This window comes from Desmodus rotundus, chromosome 11, assembly GCF_022682495.2.
Source record: "Desmodus rotundus isolate HL8 chromosome 11, HLdesRot8A.1, whole genome shotgun sequence".
NCBI classification, from domain to species: Eukaryota; Metazoa; Chordata; class Mammalia; order Chiroptera; family Phyllostomidae; genus Desmodus; species Desmodus rotundus.
In genome coordinates this window covers 71,678,019-71,697,556 of record NC_071397.1, presented here as the reverse complement: position 1 = coordinate 71,697,556, position 19,538 = coordinate 71,678,019, and the positions used below count along the sequence as shown (strand labels likewise).

General features: G+C 38.4%; 1 protein-coding gene across 5 annotated transcripts in view; it reads right to left on the bottom strand.

Moving 5' to 3' along the window:
• Positions 1 to 19,538, bottom strand: part of PKIB (cAMP-dependent protein kinase inhibitor beta) — a 76,655-nt gene that overhangs the window by 33,649 nt on the left and 23,468 nt on the right. Inside the window, exon 2 of one of the 5 annotated variants that reach the window (XM_045188732.3) lies at positions 17,976 to 18,062. The exons of the other annotated variants lie outside the window; for them this stretch is intronic. The gene's annotated coding sequence lies outside the window, so the exon portion shown is untranslated. The remainder of the gene's footprint in view (positions 1 to 17,975; positions 18,063 to 19,538) is intronic. 5 annotated transcript variants of the gene reach the window in all.

Genomic DNA, 19,538 nt, shown 5'->3' with positions numbered 1-19,538 from the left:
GTGTGCTTATATTACATCCAAATTTACTTATGCAATTGACTTTGAAAATAATATTCCAGACATATTTTTGATTACTAGCACACATCAAAATTCAGATTTATGGGGGGATGTGCTAAACCCAAATGTGCAAAAGACTAAAAGACAGAGAATCTATACTCATCTTTTACGTTATCAGTTACCAAAAATTTTACTAACAAAACAGAAGCAATTCCTGAACTGATGCAAGAGTGGTATGCTCTTAACAACAACAAAAAGTTACTTTGGGCACACATTTCTTATTTATGAATATTTACTTTATAAGCATTACTACACCAGTAGATTAATTATAATTCATCTTACATTATAATTGCCATATGTTAAATACAGTAACAGAAACTTAAAATAAATATAACTAGGTGTTCTATTATACTATGCTCTTCCTGAACTTCAGTACAGAACGCAGAATTATCCAGACGTTGCTACTACACAAGGCCTAGCATCTTGGAACTAAAATTAAATCTAGAGAAAGCCTGGTGATATACAGGACGGCTATGAGATAGTCAAGCCAGTGGTCTCACCAAAGGGTGGTGCATGCCTTGCAAGGAAAGCAAATTACGGTGTGGGTGGATCAGCAGAAATCCAGTGTATCAGAAACACATGCATACTCAGAGCTGTGAATTAACAGAGATCTTGAAACTCACCCAGCCTAGTGATTTTCAAACTACTTCTTTTTTAGCTGAGGAATTTTTTTAATGACACTTTAGCAGGTGGCCAGTACACAAGATGGATCCAAACAGCACCTCTGGCTAATACAACTTCAGGGCTTGAGGATCTGCCTACTCTCTCTTCATCCTCCTCTCCTCCCCTTCCAGGAGTGTAGTTTGAAAACCACATGACCGCATTGCCATTTGGAAAATAAGGCTCCCAGGATGGAGGTGGAAAAAGACCAGCCATTTCGAGACAATATAATAAAGGAGCTAAAAGTATTAATCCTGGGTGCTTATCCATCTTTCCTTTTGATGCCTCTGCCTTGTTTTCACAGACTGGCTTCCCTGCATATCCCAATCTGATCCCAACTGTAAATGTAAATAATTAAACTATGATCTGATAGGATTTAAGGTAATTTTTGTTAGTATGTTTTGGTAAAATAAGGAACACTTATTTTCTCTGGTTGAAATATATGCTTTCTAACTTGAATGTTTTAATGACTCAAGAGGCCAGCCATGTTAGTACGCAACTAATTTGTACAAAGAAGGATCCAGTTCCTCAAACACAAGAGATTTCAGGGGCTCCCAAAACCTCAGAAATCGAGATAAATAATATTTTAATGTAATATTTTTCACAAGCCAAAATTAATGCAAAAAAATCCATGAACAAAATATCAAAACTTTAAACAAAGATTTGACCCCACACTTGTACAAGTAAGCCTCTTGCACCTCAGAATAGCACGGAACCTGGTCCAGCAACTTCTCTGAAAGCACGAAGAACAAATATTAAAAATCATGTCAGGTCAGTTGTGTTACATGCCTGTCTGCCTCTATAATACCTAGGATTATAGAAAGAGAAGAAAATGTATTTTGGAGAGCAAAGCCTGGTCAAGGTGAGTTGTGTGCAGAGACCACGGAATCTCAGGCTGTAGAGCTGAGGACGAGGTTGTTTGGAAACAAATAGGCAACTAGAAAACTATAACCCATGAGGCAATACTCTGTTCATGTTTGCACTTGGGCAAACATGAATTTTCAATTTCAATGAGCTGCTAAATCTAGTTAGAGCTGCTCCAATAGCATTCTTTTCTATTTTTGTTTTGTTTTCAAAGGCAAATCAAAGTTCTAAAATGTATAAAAACCTAAAAGTTCAAAATGCCAGGTGACTACCACCTGACTCCTAAAAGTAAATTAACCGCTTCGACTGCAAGGCCTAGTTTTGAAAGGCTGTGCTAAGATGCATGAACCTCTCAAGCATTACAGTGGGGAAAGCAACCATCGAGAGATGAATCACTGTGACGTTCGGGAGCATGGACATTCCTGAGGATGTTTTCCGTCCACAGAACCCAGGTGAACTAGCTTAGGAAACCAGATGACTCCGTGCCTGCCTAACATATATCAGGCACTCAAGAGATGATAGAGAAATGAGTTAATGCATGAGAGAAAGTTGAAAAAACACTGGGAACAACTAGAAAAGGACAAGATTATAAACAGCTTTGAAACACTTTATGCTGTGAGCTATTGAACAGAGGTTTAACAAGAAAAAAGTAACTCTTTAAAAGAAAGAATGGGTGAATTCATAGTGAGCAAATAGTAAATCCAGAAATAGTAAGTCTCCAGAAATAGTCTTGGCATCATTGGGCAATAAAGGCTCACCAAAGTTCAAAGACATTAAAATTGGAGTAAGGAAGGTGTGGCAGGAACTGGTTGGCTCCCTATAGTTCTTCTGCCCTTCTCTAAAAATATAAAGTTCGGTTGGGTACATAGCTAAGGGCCATTTTACCACGCATCCTGTGCAGCTAGATATGACAGCACAGCTGGGTTTTGTCATTTAAACATGAGCTATGAGCAGAAGTGATGCATTCCATTTCTAGGTTATACCCTTAAAAAGAAGGGAGTGCGGTCCCTTTCCTCCTCTTTTCCCCTTTCTGAAAACAGGGCTGAAGCTAGGGGGGTGAGCCATCCTTCTCCAGGTGGACAAGGACAATACCATGGGGATGGCAGAGCAACAAAATAGAAGAAGCCACATCCCTAACATGGTCAAGGAATTATGCCACCTCTGGACCATCTACCCGGGCTGTACGTAAGACAGAATCAAACTCACAGGGTGTTTATTCTGCTGTTATTTTGGCAATGCCAAAGGTATATGCACAGTAAGTAATTGAAACTATGGGCCTGGAACTCAGACAACAGGAGAAAATTAAAAATGAAAACTTCAGTGAATTGTTATAGCATATATAGTTGAAAAGATGAGAATTGATAGAATCGCAAACTAAAAAATATCAGAGTGTGTCAAAAACTGAACTATGTAGCATCCTCACAGAAGACAGGAGGAGGAAGCAGTAATCAGCAAAAGAAAAAAAAAGGAAAGGAAAACATTATTATCTTAATAAGGTAATGATTGAAAACATGAAACAATAGAATTAACCTTAATTCAAGATGACAAACCAAAAAGGACTTTGATGTGGTCTAAACTTCGTAAATCAATGTTTTACACAACCATTTCTTGAAATAGAAAAGCATTAATCAGAGTTCTGAACAAGCCAGTCTCAATCATACTTTATTTTCAGTTTGAACTTCCAGAATGCCCAGAGAGCAAAGAACAAACATCAGGTACTTACATCATTCTCTCCTTCCTTTCCTCTCATAGTAGAGGGAAGAATGAGGTGAGAGAAAAGAAGGAAGTGGAAGCAGAAGAGTTTTGCTACTGTTCTCAGCCTTTCAAAAGGCTGCTGTTTATAACTGAAAATGACAAAATGAAACAAAATCTTCCTCCTCAGATTTATTAAGATGCATTCAAAGATTCAGGGGAATCTAAATTTCCCATTTAAACTTTGAAGTTCATATAAGGCTGGCAACATGGGAGTCAATAGTTACTTACTTTTATCTACTTGATAATTTTACAGTAAGTCAGTCTCATGAATTCTGATAGTTACCAATGACGCACTTTCCACAATGATATTTAGGTGAATGGCATTTTTGATCGTTATATGGCTTTTTACTGTTAGACTAATCAAAATAAATAAAAGGGATAAAAAAGAAGCACCAAAATTTCAGATTATGTATAGGTATGTAGCCATTTCACAGTTTCTTTGAGATAGAATACTTAAACTCATTATTCTTGATAGTTAAGCTTTTGTTGATTATAAAATTATAACAGGAAATTTCTAAGATTCTGAGTTAGCAGGGTTCAAAAGCATTTTGTGAAGACAGTTGAGCTTGTAATAAAGCAACAATACCTTTAGGTTAGCTATAAATTCTCCCTTTCCAACTTCAGAAATCCAAAATAGTTTGCACATTTGATTCTGAGAAAGATGGTCACTTCCAGCAACGAAAGCAAGCAACATGGGCTGGAAGGTGATGGCCATTTTCCCCATTTCCTTGTTGTAAAGTGAAATGTATCTTGTATATAACTTGCAAACAAGAATTTTATTCCGTTACTTACTATTTAGACATTTCCTTAACACTTAAATTTGTAAAATTAAGACCACTTAAGGGTATGGTTTTAGAGAAATGGATGTTTCAATAACCCACAGAACATCTGTGATCTTTCTGCAGCAGTTTCAGCTTTGTGCCAACATTTTAAGTCTTCAAATATGAGTTAAAATTATCTTTATTAAAGAAGAACAGACTCATAAAGAAAGAAGCAAGAGTTTGAAAATCTGTGTCACTTGCCAGATGCACCCTAATTACTAGAAGGTCATCAGCCTTCCACAGAAATCAGGTAACACCGTTGTACCACGCGCTCCAACAGTCCCCACCCCTCAGCCTCACCCATCCAACAGGGAAGAAGTTTTTATGAAAAAGATTTCTGTTTTTCATTCCACTGCCCACTACAGACTGACAAAGCTCACCATGTTAGCTTTTTCTTAAGATTATTTTCTCTCTAGCTTGATCCTGCAGACTATACATTAGCTACCCAGGGGACATCAGGGAAGATTCCTGGATTCTTTACCACTGACTACATTTTCATTGAAACAAAGTAAGAAATTGATATTCCCTTTTTTCCCTTTGAGCAAAAGTCTGTTAACAATCTACTGTTCCTCTTCACACAGTGATTGCATTATCCACGGTCTTTAAGCTGCTTTGGGTATAGATTTTGCCCTTGTTTTGAGCATTATACTTGAGTTTCATAATAACTCCTTTTTTAAGTTAGTAATACCGGCTTGAATTTTAGAATTCCTCACCACCTCTTTTTTTTTTTTTTAAAGTAATGACCAGACATCACCATTCCTCCAAGTAAATCAGGGTGGGAAGGTCTGCTTTAAAATGACCTCTCCTTTATAAGTGTTGCAAACTACCCTAGCAAAGGTTGCAGTACACCATCAAACTAGCTTGAGGAAGAAAAAAGCTGTTTTTCAAAGTTAGTGTAAGGCAAGAGTGTCTGTGGGTCAGGGGTGGGAACAGGAGGAATTGTGTTTTTTGGTATTTAGTATTCAATATGCAAAATTGTCATGCTTCACGCCCATCTGTTCTGCCCATCTTCTCAGGTGTGGTTTGTGTGGTTCTAAAATTCCTGGCATTTAACATATAATTTGAAAGCCACTCTGATCATTCAGGAAAGCCCCTTTCTCTACCCTCTTACCATGTGTCATATAAAAACCACAGTACCAAAGCACCAAATGAACATTTACTACAAACTGCTCATTGCTTCCTCAGGTTTGCTTGCAAAGCTTCAATAAAGGAAGTACCTACACAATTTTTCCAACACTATTAAACTTCTTAGCCAATATTACTTTCTTGACTGTATCATAATTTTCAAACACCAGGAAATCAGCTCATCAGCCTCAGATGTGTACCATGTGGCTTATAACAGTTTAATAAATATATCTGGGGCTAAAGAGAAAACAGCCACCGCAGTTAAAAAGGAATTTTAATGTTACTAATAAAATAGAGTTAAATTTTTAAGTCCTAACCTTCATACTGTTATATTCATACTAGCAGATTTAGATCTGGCATTCAAACATTTATAATCTCAAAGAAAGCCAGTGAAAACTATACTGTACTTGGGAGGGTAAGAAGCAAACAATTTTTGAGTGTTCATGATTTTCCAGATGTCTTAAATATTCTGCCAATGAATCCTTACAAAAGCCCTAGCAAATAAATAGCATACCATCGGATGCCTCAGGAAGGCTGAGGTTTTCATAAAGCCAGCGCCAAACGATGCCAGATTTGAACCCAGGTCTGCTTGGCATAAAGTCATACTGACTCAGTAATTGTAGTGATGCTTAAATAAGTCAATGTATAAGAGTAGCAAAGAACAAACATGTGGGAAAGTAAAGCTGGTGAACTCTACTTTAGAGGTCACTTTGGACATGCTTAGTGGTTTTTATAAGACTTTCTATTAGTTTTATATTTTAACACCAGATGTTCCATCCCCACCTTGATAAGATCAGTAACCTGTTCAAAGGAGACTGCTCTATTTTATTAAAGGCACAGAAATGTCCTTGAAGTCAGTTCAGGACAAGCATTAAATGTGTTGTCGCTTTGCATATTTTCCAGAACGTGATTTGACATACTCCTAGAGTAACAGAGGTGGCAGGTGGGGAAGGAGTACAAAAATAACATAATAGATCCCCAATTTTTAAAATTGTTTTTGAAATCAATATTATGATAGTGTGGTACTCTTTAGGGTAAGCCAAGATACTCATAAAATGGACATAGTGACCTTTCAACAAAACATCAAACTCTTTGGACTTTAATTTCTGTATCTTCACTCATGGCCTTTAGGAGCTTTAAGGGTTTTTGCGATGTTAACTTCCTTGTGTCTGGTTGAGAGGCAGTGTCAGTGGGGACGACATGCGGCAAAGGAAGTCAGACAGTCATTAAGGTCTGGGCAGCGAAGGCGACAGCTGGAGAGATTCTGACGCTAAAGACAGTGCAGTGCTGTACACACGAGCTTCAGGGCCAGACTGGCTCTGGAATGTAACATCTCTAAGTTGGGCAAGTTCAGCCCAACTTTCCTTATTTATGATGTGGAAATAAAATTTCTGCCTCACAGCCTTATAAAGATTAAATGAGACAATGTCCGAAAAGTATTTAGTATAATGCTTGACACATAGTGCTTAACAAACAATGGTCATTATTAGTATTTCTTTGTACTAAAGAAGAAACTGCACTTTAGAGGATTAAATGACTAGCACAGGATCACAGGCCATTTCTTTATCGGGGAGTAGGGAGTATAAACTCAACTTCATCTAAAACCAGATTGCCTCTAGATAATGAATTACCAACACTGGACCAGAAAAGGTCTATGAAAATTTCAAATGCATTTCATGGTTTTTTTTATTAATAAAACGGATTTTATAGCCATCATTTTATCACATTTTCTGACCTCCATTTCTTTTCAGCGCTAACTCTGAATTCCTACGTGTTTTGTTCCTGTTATTTCTTGGGCTGAAGATCTCCCTCTTAAATCTCCTTGGTCCTGATATTGTCGGTCATCGCTATTTCCCTCTCCTGTAGTCTAAAAAAGCAGATGTAAAAGAGCGATGTGTTAGAGGAATCTTATTCAGGGGCATATATTTTTGCTAATTATTTAACTTGCTGCAGATGTAGATGCTTCTATGTAAATGAGATAGACTGTTAGTTTCAGATTTGGAATCACATTAAGAAAATATGAAATAGCATTTTGAGATAATTCTGATTTAAAGGGTCTATGGAAGAGTGACTCTTGGTCACCATCACTAAGAAGCAGCTCTGAGAGGTAAACTGACTGAGGTAAGATTTCATAATTAGTTCATTAATAAAGAGGCTCATTTCTGTTTTTCCTATTCATCTTCACTAAGTGACGAAGCCTGGCCTTATTGCTTTTTTGCTGTCATTGTTGTCATTGTAGTCCTTTTGAGGATTTAAAAAAAAAATCCAGGAAAATGGTCAACTAAAAAAAAAAGCTTCCTTGTTTTTCTTTTCTAATCCATGATCCATTGAGAAACGGAGAGGCGGTTCCAGCAGACCCCTGCATCCGTGAGCGCTCTGCGCTCCTCTCACCCGCCATCACGTTGCCGTGCAGAGGGCACTCGCAGCTGAACTCAAAGACTGTTTACATCAGCAAAGTCCGAATTCTTAATTAAGGAAAATCTTATACCTTTTACAAGGATGTACTTTATTAGTGTCATTTAATTAGGCACACTAAATTCCTTACATCAAATATACTTGCTTTTTAGAGATGAATTAATTTATTTAGACTGATTTACTTCAAGACAGTACATTCAAGACAAGATGATTATGGACCGGACAAAAAGAGACAAAATCAACACAAATATATTTAACGTCCAAATCATGTCATTCTTTGAATTGGAGGGTGACTACGTGTCTCGCACTTACACCAGTGACACTCATTACTAGCTGAATTTACGCCTCCTGTGACAGCAGCTCGCTCCTGTCAAGAGTTACCTGGCTCAGAGGCAAATGGCAGCTGCAGTGGTGATTCACTGAAACCAATTCTCAGTGAAGCAGCTGCTGCTGACGCTGCGCTCCACACATCAATCATGTCCTGATCGAAGCAGCTTGTTCAGTCGCATCATCTGCTCTGTCCATTGCTTTTGTGGTTGTTGGTACCTGGATTGCAGTCTTACTGTTGTCATATCATACTGCACTAGTTGAAATACTGCCACTTTGTGGACCCTCAGATATGAGGAAATCCACATAATCATGAAAATACAATCATTTTGAGATATGCGATGAAAAGAAAATTCACTCTAAATGCTAGCAGACTAACTGATTTTCAGCAGAATAATTCCACTCACCTCTATGCTTTTCTTAGGAATTGGCTTCCATGAGTCACACTCCAGCAGTATCACAAACACCAGATTTGGTATTATGGGCTGAATTGTGTCCCCAAAAAGATGTGTTGAAGTCCTAACCCCCAGTACCTGTGAATGTGACCTTATTTGGAACTAGATCTCGGCGATGTAAACAAGTTAAGATGAAGTTATACACGAGTAAGTTAGGCCCTTAATCTAATATGACCAGTATCTGTATAAAAACGGGGAAGACAATATGAAGACACATGAAGAACATCATATGAAGTTGGAGGCAGAGACTGAAATAATGCATCTGCAAGCCAAGGAATACCTGGGTTTACCAGAAGCTTGAAGAGACAAGAAAGTACACTGCTACAGAGGCTTTGGAAGGAGTGTAGCTCTGCCAACAGCTTGGTTTCTGAGTTTTTAAGCCACCAAATTTGTGATACTTTTGTATGGTAGCCTCTTGGGGATACCCATTTGGCAATGGTGAGGGAATATTAACAGCTCTTAGAGAGCTTGGGTATAAACTGTGTTGACACAGGAAACCATAGTGACTTGATAGACTCGCCTTTCAGTCCACATTTACTCAGATTAGAGATTTTTCTCAAATTAGAGCCACCCTAAGCATGTTGCCCCGGGGGCTCCTTCCACTACCCTCAACTTTTTGGATTCTTTTTTCTTCTTGCTGTTTTGTTTGGGTGTTTTGCTTTCTTATATTCCAAATGCTGATTTGATTCTTGGCTTCATCCACTGTACTATTGGCTCCCTGTAAATTGATTTGTAAATTTTAATTGATGTATCATTCATTTCTAACTGGTTCTTTTTTATGGGTTCCGTGCCATTTTTTATGCTATTGAAGTTCTCACTAAGTCCACTGAGCATCCTTATAACCAGTGTTTTGAACTCTGCATCTAGTAGCAATGTTTGTCTGCATTCTGTTTTGTTATTTTTCTGGAGTTTTTTTTAAAAAATTAATTAATTAATTAATTAAATTATTTATTGTGTTCAAGTACAGTTGTCTCCATTTTCCTGCCACCATTCATCCCACCCCCCCATCCGTACCTCCCACCCTTGATCCTACTTCCCTTTGGCTTTGTCCATGTGTCCTTTATACATGTTCCTTGACAACCCTTTCCCTTTTTCCTCCCATTATCCCCTCCCACCTCTCCTCTGGTTACTGTCAATTTGTTCTTAACTTCAGTGTCTCTGGTTATATTTTGCTTGCTTGTTTGTTTTGTTGATTAAGTTCCACTTATAGGTAAGATCATATGGTATTTGTCTTTCACTGCCTGGCTTATTTCACTTGGCATAATGCTCTCCAGATCCATCCAAGCTGTTGCAAATAGTTCCTTTGGGCCATGTTTCTTTGTCTTTTCATTTTGGCAGCCTCTTTGTGCTTGTTTCTATGTATTAGGCAGAGATGCTATGTCTCCCAGGCTTGGTAGGGTGGCCTAATACAGTAGGTGTCCTGTAGGGTCCAGTGGCACAGCTCCCCTATTACCCAAGCTGGGTACTTGAGGTGTGTCCACTGTGTAAGCTATGTACACCCTGCTGTTGTAATTGAGACTTGATTGCCTCTGGTACATCCAAGATCAGTCACTGCCTGTGTTCTGTCTGGGGTCACACAGCATCAGCTGCAAAGTGACCTGTGGATGGCTGCTACTTGTGCTGGGCTTGGAGGCGCCCAGGCAAGGCCAAGCTGTGAACCAAGGCTGGCTGCTAGTGCTAGGCCTGCGGCCATTTAGCAAGAGGTATGGGGTTCGCTGAAGCTAGATGCTGCTTGTTTGAGATAATTTAGGGAAATCTGAAGCATGGGCCAAGACAAGCCATTCACATGAAAAAGCCACTAGAAATAGCTTGGGTGGACCCAGAAGTAAGGAGGGGCAGGGCCTCAAGGATCACCAGGGTGGGGTGAATAGTGTGATCCAGTTTCACAGAGACTCAGATATGGCACCCGCCTCTGGCTTTGTGGCTCTGTGGACGACGGGGCCTCTGCTAGCATTTCTGTCTGGGAGAAACCTGCTCCCCAACTCTCGTCCTGGTGCTGGATAATTCAGTTCCTCCCTGTGTGTCTCTGATGCCTTTCAATCTGCTGCCTCTGCAATAGAGCTCAGAGGGATCGAGTCTGAGCACGTCCATGTGTGAGCCCTTTAAGAGGAAGTGCCTGGGAATCCAGAAGTTTATGTCTCCCACAGCCTCAATCCCTGCTGTTTTTTACAGACAGCAGTTATGGTGACTTCTCTTCCTGTCACTGCAACCCTGGCCTGCGGGCCTGGTGTGCATCTGGGACCCTTGGCTCCTGAGATATTCTTTCCAATTTTTATCTCCCACACGTGGGTGTGGGGACCAGCCCTTTCCATGCCTCTACCTTTCCTACCAGTCACATTATAGTTTCTTCTTTAGTTTTGTAGTTGTAGGACTTCCATTCTGAATGATAGCTGTTCTACAGGTTAGTTGTAATTTTGATGTTGTCATGTAGGACATGAGCCATGTTTACCTACACCTTGATCTTGACCAGAAGTCCATACATTCTAAAAGAGCCTTTTACAATGTACCAAGCAGGCACATAGTGCTGAATCCATCCAACATTATCTTATTCTTTTGCTTCCTTTTTTTTTACTTTTCTATGTGAATTTCAGATATCTATAAATAGTGCTATAGATATTGTCACTAGAGATTTTCCTCCACCTTGAAATTGGTCCATCCAAGAAAGAAAGGTAGATTTTATAGATACATTTTTGGATCTGAAGGCTTAATATGATAAAATGGCAATACTCTCCAAATTGATATAAAATTCAAACACAGGCCTCATCAAAATGCCAGATTGCTTTTCTACAGAAAGTGATAAATTGATTCTATATTTTTTACATTCAACTGGAATGCAAAAAAACATAAAATAGCCAAACCAATCTTAAAAAAAATAACAAAGTTGGAGTTTACATGTCTCGATTTCAAAACTGCCTACAGTTACAGTAACTAGCACAGTGTGGTACTGACATAAGGACAGACATGTAGATCAATGGAATGAAATTGAGAGCCCAGAAAAAATGAATTTATGGCCAATTGATTTTCAACAAAAAAGCCAAGATAATTCAATGGGGGGGAAACAGTCTTTTCAACAAATGGTGCCAGGAAAGTGAATATCCAGATGCAAAAGAATGAAGTTCGACTGACCCATATCTCACACTATACACAAGAATTTACTCAAAATAGATCATAGATCTAAATGTAGGAGCTAAAACTATAACCCTTTCAGAAGAAAAAGAAGAGTAAGTTTCATGACCTTTGGGTAGTTAGTAGTTTCTAAATTATGACACTAAAAGCACAAGTGACAAAAGGAAAAATAGGTACGTTGAACTTAAGCAAAATTTAAAACTTTTGTGCATTAAAGGACACCAATCAAAAGTAAAAGGTGAACCATGGAAGTGGAGAAAGTATTTGCCAATCATATCTACTAAACGACTTTTATCTACAGTATATAAGAGCTATTACAATTAAATAATGAAAGATAAAAAACCCAATCTAGAAAATGGGCCATGAATATGAAAGACATTTCTTCAAAGAAGGCATGAAAATGGTCAATAAGCACATGAAAAGATGGGCAACATCATTAGACATTAGAAAAATACAAATTAAAACCACAGTGAAATACCACTTCACACCTACCAGGATGGTGATGAAAGAAAAGGTGGACGGTAACAAGTGTTGTCGAGGATGTAGAGAAACTCAAAGGTTCACTTAGTGACAGTTAGAATGGAGAATGGCATGGACTTGTGGGAAAATAGTTTGCCAATTCCTCAAATTGTTAAATATTGACTTACTATATGACCCAGCCATTCTACTCCTACTTATATACCCAAATGTCCCTCAATTGATGAATGCATGAACAAAATGTAGTGTATCCTTACAACATTATATTATTTGGCAACAGAAATGGATAAAGTTCAGATGTGTGTTACAACATGGATGAACCTTGAAACTATTATGTTAAACGAAGGAAAACACATGTATTGTTCCTTTTATATAAAATGTCTGAAATATATAAAATGTTGCAAATTTATCAAGCTAAAGTAGATTTGTAGTTTCTTAGGGCTGGTGGGGTGGTGGTTTGAGGGAACTGGGGAGACAAAGCCCCTGATGATTTTAGAGTTTCTCTTTGTGGTGATGAAAATGCTCTAAAGTTGATTGTGGTGATGGGGCATGAACACACTAGAAACCAATGAATTGTGTACTTCAAATGGATGAATTTTATGGTATGCGAATTATATGTCAATAAAGATATTATTTAAATAAATTTACTCAAGACATGCTCAGAGGGCATTAAGTTCAGTGTGAATATCTGGGGAGGGGGTAATGTGCAATTGCCAATTAAGTTAAGAGCCATTTATTCATTAAACATTTTAAAAAACACTTTCATTGTAGATCTCAGCTTGAGTTTTTCTTTTTTTCTAAACACAAAATATAGATTTAGGATGCTGGTATGCTAGTTTAACATATCTTGTACATATGCTACCGTTTGTTATTCTAAAACTGAAATGTCTATGTATAAATATTCAGTCTATAAGTATAAATGCTTTATAAAGAGCATTTATAGAAAGGTTTATTAAATGGATGAAGTTTTTCGATAAATGGTGATATTGATTGCAGGAATATGACAATCACTGAGATTTTGTAATTTATTTACATCCCAGTTACAAATACTCACATAGTTCCTGAAGAAGTCACATATTTCCATGTGAAAATATGCTCTCTTTGGCTATTTAATTGACATGGTCATCCTTCAGATCACAGTAGCATGAAGAGGGCATTGCCTCCTCTTATTCTGATCCAGAATTTGTGCTTAATGAAATAGGAGTATTTTAGTGCAAGTAGCCATGGGCTTATCTAATTCCAAGATATTGATGCCTTTTGTGCTTTCTAGTGATTACCATTCTAAACATATAAACTCCCTTGGCCACGAAGTCTAAGCCAGGAGGACATAACTGCATCTATGTCAGAGCTACAGAATGCTAGAGTTGGAAAAATACATTGAACTCTTCAATCTCTATCCTCTTAATTTCAGAACTGAGGCTCTATATGTCATAGTCTCTGAATGAGTTGCCAAAATGAAGAACAGAGACAGAATTAGGAGCCAGGTCTTCTGAGATCCTTCCCAGTGTCCTTTTCACCACATCAGAGAGTCTTTTCAATGCAAAAGGCAACCTGGGCTTCTTTGCTATTGACCATGTCCTCAACGATGGGTGTGCATACAAGTGTGGCAAATCCACCATGTTTCCTGGGGCTTTTCTTATGCATGTCAGAGTCCACTAGGTTCTGCTGTGTTCAGAAAACACCTGCAAATGATTCAGCGCTTAGTCTTCTCATTCATCCAGAAAATTTTTGACATTTCCAACTCATTTGTAAAGGCAAACTAAAGTAGGTAATTAATTTTCATCTTCTTTCAGAATATTTTAATATGCTGCACAGGACAAATGTTTTTCATTTTCTCGTTTGTGCAGCTGTTTCTATTGTTGACTGTCATTTTCTGTGTCTTATCTAAAAGGTTCTTGGATTTTACTTTTTTCTTTATTTGTGTCCTCTAAAGATAGTATAAGCAGAAATCTGTCAACTAATAGTTTTTCAAATAATTTCACTTTTGCATTTACAAATTTATTTTGCTACAGCAGTAAATCAATGCTAGCCACATACATAGACAACTTTAGTCACTTCCCCAGAAGTTTGAGACGGAGTTTACTAAATTAGAATTTCAAATGCTAATTTAAAATATGTCTCCGTTGAAATCCTTGCCAACGGGAAAGTGAGGGGACTGGATGAAAGAAGGTGAGGGGATTAGCCGGAGAACATTTATGCATAACCCATAGAGAAAACAGTGTGGCAACGGCCAGAGGGAAGGGAGGTGTGGACTTGGTGGAGGCAGACAAAGGGGGGAAAATGGGGGCATCTGTAATAGTATCAACAATAAAAATTAAGAAAAAAATCCCTCTCTGAATTTTCAAATTGAAACTGGCTCATCATTTAGTAAGGATCACTCAGTTATCATAACTACATAGTAACTAATCAGTGCCCATATGTGCAAATGTTATCAAGGCATAATAATAAATGACTTCACCCAAACCACTTTTTCACATACAATATTTAATACTATACCTAATATTCCCTACTAAATAAATTACCCAACATTAGCACAAAACCAACTTATTCCAAAAACATTTTAGAGACTTTCAGAAGATTAATAAAAGTACATAATATTTCTAATCACTCTCAATTAGTATTAGGATCCTGGCAGCTTTTTCTTTAAAATTTGCATGAAAGATTAGAAAATTTAATTTTGATGTATATCCTAATCAATGGTGTAAACAGCTTAATCTAGAGATTCAGGATAAGAGCAGAGAACCAGAATTTGTGAGTGTATCACATAGCTGATATTTGACAAAGCCCTTATCTTTAGGTATGTCCTTTAATTGCTCTAGCAAAAGCTGTGTAGTTTCTGCATCTGTGAGCCTGCAGGAGAGGACTTTTATTGGTTATCTGAGTACGTTGAGATGGGGTGAAAACCAATGTTTACATTGAATTACTCCTTAATCTTTTAAAGCTTAGAAACACACAGCTGAAAAGAGCTCAGTAAATATCAATAGATTTTTCTGGAAACACCAAGTAAGAAAGATCCTATGCAGCCTCGCTTAACTATGATGAAAAAGGAAGCAGGCTGCAGATAACCCCAAAGCAAGAGACAATCCAAATGCTTCTGTAATCTCTCACTCATAAATTCCCCTCACTATTCGTTCGGCATATTACCTTGAAAGTGAAAGCTAAATTAGTTCCAAAATATTATATTAACATCTGTCTTTGGTATCAATAAAAAGTAACTAATGACATGAACATAAATCATGAGACTAAATTATGAAGAAAAGTTTCATTTTGGTTATAAACAATCACCAACACCTACTGTAAGCCAATTGAATAACCATTCAGAAAAAAACCCCACACGCATTTCGGAACATTTTGGTGACGTTCATGAGAGCTCCAAGGGAATAGGTACAAGAGCAGCGATTTTAGATTCAAGTTGGATAAAGGGAAAAGCCAAGAGCAGCCAATTGAAAGCTTTAACTGTCACTCATTCATTTCACAAAAAAGTACGGAACAACTAGAAGCTAGTTTGAGGGGTAGGTAACATGGTAAACAAGAAAGACAAGAACCGGAAGACTAAGGGAGATTATAGAACATATTCAAGTAATTAAACACATAATTTACAGCTTTAATGAGGACTATAAGGGAGGTAAATTTGGTGTTAGAGAATAATGAGAACAATCTAAATTAGAAGCAGAAATCAGAGACAGCCTCTCTGTAGAGGTGAACCCAGTGAAGCTGTACATGACAGATACTGGGGTGGGCAAAGTAGGTTGACAGTTGTGAGTACACTAAACACAGAGTTTATTCCTTTACATTATTTATTATTATATCATGTTTCATGTGAACAACTGTATGTGAAGTGTGCCTTGGAGCAAATGTGGATTGCCCATGATGTTGTCTGCGTTGATAAAGTGATTTGCTTTTATTCACATGCCCGTTCTGCCTCTACACCTTCAGTACCACATCTAAAATTCAGGGATGCCCCTGTTTCTCTTCTCTTCTACTTGCAGGAGTCCCAGCTTCTCCATCAATCTCCTGGCCCCCTCATTCATCCCAGTTAGGCTTCTCACTGGCTGCTGCATGTCTAAAGCTTTAACTTGGTGGTCCTGCTGCATTACGTGGCCAGGGTCGGAGAAGTAAGAACAGCCAGCTGGCACAGCACACAAAGGGATAAATCTCAGCACTGGTAAATGAGTTTGGCTAAGAATCTTTCTGTGATGTTATAGAAGAAATTTCTTACCACAGTAGCTCAACAAATTTATTTTTCTCAAATTCTAGTAGTATATTTAAAATCTATTTAGTAAACAAATTTCATTTAATTCCTTATGAACTGATTCCTTCCCGTTATTTAAAAATATGCTTAAAGTCTTAGTGTTCCAACAGTGTGGGGATTTGCAGGGGAAGGGGACAAAAAGGGCCTAATGGTAGTGGAAAAAAATACAATAAATATTAAATTTTTAAAAAGTGAATAGTATAAAAACTTAAAAAATAAATAAAAACAAAAATGAGATTTATGTTATTGTTGCTGCTTTTTAAAAGAGCACTTAGGGTTTGATGACATAATTTCTAGAAAACAGCATTCTTTTATGCAAAAGATTACCTGGATCTATTATTTAACAGAGATAAACATTATCTTGGTCAGATTCTGCTGGCATGGACAATAGCTCAATAACCAATTGTTGTTTTTAGGTATAAACATTTGCAGGTGCTAAGCCTGAAGATTCCTAGTTAGAAAAAAAAAAAACTCCTAAGAATATTACCAGCCTGGGCAAACAAAACTCACAGTACCATGAAAGATAAATTACTATCAAGGGTAGAAAAAAATACAAAAATAAAATACGGTTGTCACTGAGCTCAACTTTGCAATTTCAAGCACCTAAACTTTCTAAGATTCAAAGCCTTATAGTTGGACAGAACATAAATGTTTTTTCAGTGTTTTACAGATAGAAGAATATAACCAAAAATGACTATTTTCCTATTAATTTTTTTTAATAGGCTATCTATTTTTTTAAATGAAGTTACTTTCTAAGCACTATAAATAATAAATCTATTCTGTTTAGCAATCCACACTTTTTGCATAAAACTCATCACAAATTAGTAGCTATATATTTCTATGTTTACTTATGTCTGTCTTCTCTACCAGGCTGTTACTTTCCCGAAGGAAGGCACCATTTTAATTTTTGGTTCATATCCTCAAATCTTCAGGATTAGAGCTTGAAAAGACTAGAAGAGGCAACAGAGGGAATTTGGCTTCAAGAGCTAAGATTATTTGGCCTAAAATAATACAGAAATGATCTCAAGCTGATCATGGAGACAGGGAAAGGCACCCAGTGGAAGAAGAAGCTACTGATTGCCAGGGAGCCCCTGCCCCCAATTATGAGTCATCAAGAACAAGATTAAACTATTGGAACAGAGCAGTGGTTTCCCTGAGGATAAAGAAATTCCACCTACGGTCAGTGGCTTCAGTTCCTGCCAAAGAGTTTCCAACCTGCCAACTTTCCCTGTGGATTTTGGACTTGCCTAACCAGCCTCCATAATCACATACACCATAATCACAGAATCTGTTTGTTGGCCATTTGCCCCTAAATGTGCTATAGAAAAAGGAGAGAAATCAATGAGCTCAGGGCTTGAAATTCTCAGTTCAAGCTGTACATAAATGGCTGAAAGCTTCTATGTCGGCCCAGAAAGAAACTCTTACCTCCCGTAGCTGCAGGATTGAGATTTCAAACCCCAAATCTTATCCTCTAAATTGCTGAATAACAGCACAAACTGAATTCCCAAACTTGCAGAAATTACAGTGAAAATGGCTGCCACTGATCTTGGACTTCTACATGCAATAGGGATAATTGGAAACCAGGGTGGCAGGGGCCAAGTAGCAGCCCTTAATCACCAAAGATATGGTAGCTGTGTTTACCATAATGGACAGCAGAGTCAACGCAGTAATCAGAAGTCGGACTTGCAAAGAGAGACCAGTGGTGTTGGCTAGTTGATCATGGTGTCCCTAGAAAATATTATAAATAGATGAGCAATCAAAAACTTTCTTACTTGAATTTTTGAATTGTAGGGCCAGTGAAGAGATGTCTATTTTCAATGATCAAAACAGAATCACAACCTCTCAATCAATTTGGTCTTGACCTACTTTCAAACACAGAACCTCTTAAATAAAGGGAACCTGCTATACTGTCAAAAATTCACACTGTCGATCTTTCTCCCAACCTTCTCCAAAAGAACCTACACCCATATACTAGGGCAACTGTGCACTGAGAAAAGGAAAATAATCAGAAGTGACCCGAATGCCCATGGCTCCTTCTCCTACTACCTTACCTTCTCTCTACCAGCCCATACCTATTGCCTCATGGGGAGTTCCCTAAAACTAGTTGACTGAGGAAGAGAAAACTTGAGCGTGGTTTACAGATGATTCTGTACAATGCCAAGGCACCACCTGAAAGTGGACGGCTGCTGCAGTCCAGCCCCTTTCTAACACACCTCAAAGGACAATGGTGGAGGGAAATCCTCCCGGGGGCAGAACTTTGAACAGGGATGTTAGGCGTTCATTTGATTAGAAGGAGAAATGGCCAGAGGTACAAAACTGTACTGACTTACAGGATGTGGCCAAACAGGATTTGACTGGGTGGTCAGTAATTTGGAAAGAAAATAATTGGAAAATTGGTGAAAAGAAAATCTGGGGAGAGGTATATGGATATACCACTCTTAATTGGCAAAAAACAACAACAACCCATAATAGATATTTGTGTCCTATGTGGATGCCAAATGGTCACCTCAGCAGAGGAGGATCTTAATAATCAAATGGCAAGGATGACCTATTTTGTGTACGCTGTGCCTTTTCCACAGGCACTGCCGTGATTGCCCAATGGGCATGTGAACAACAGCCATCACGGCAGAGGTGAAGATTATACGTGGGCTCAGTAACATGGAAATTGCTCTCACCAAGGCCGACCTGGCTGCAGCCACCGCTGAGTGCACAATCTGCCGGCAGCAGATACAACACTGAGTTCCCAGAATGGCACCATGCCCCAGGATGATCAGCCAGCTATCCGGTGGCAGATTGATTAGACTGGACTGCTTCCATTGTGGAAAGGGAGACGCTTTATTCTTATTGCAACAGAAACTCTGGATATAGATTTTCTCTACGGCCGCCCAAACTACTGTCCGTAAATTCACCGAATGCCTTACTCATCGTCGTGCTGTTCCACATAGCACTGCTTCTGATCAAGAAGCTCATGTCAAACCAAATGAAGTCAATGCTCATTCACTGGGATGACCATGTTCTCCTACTGCCCTTCAAAATGGGCCTCTGAATATCAGGCCCCAGCCCCAACCCCAACCGTGGGCTCCCACTGTCTGTGCTCAGGCCTCTCTGGGTATCTGCCTGGATATCTATCACCTGCTTTCAGACCCTGCGTCACCACAGCCTGCCCACATGCTGGGACACCATCTGTTACACCTTGCTGGTTTT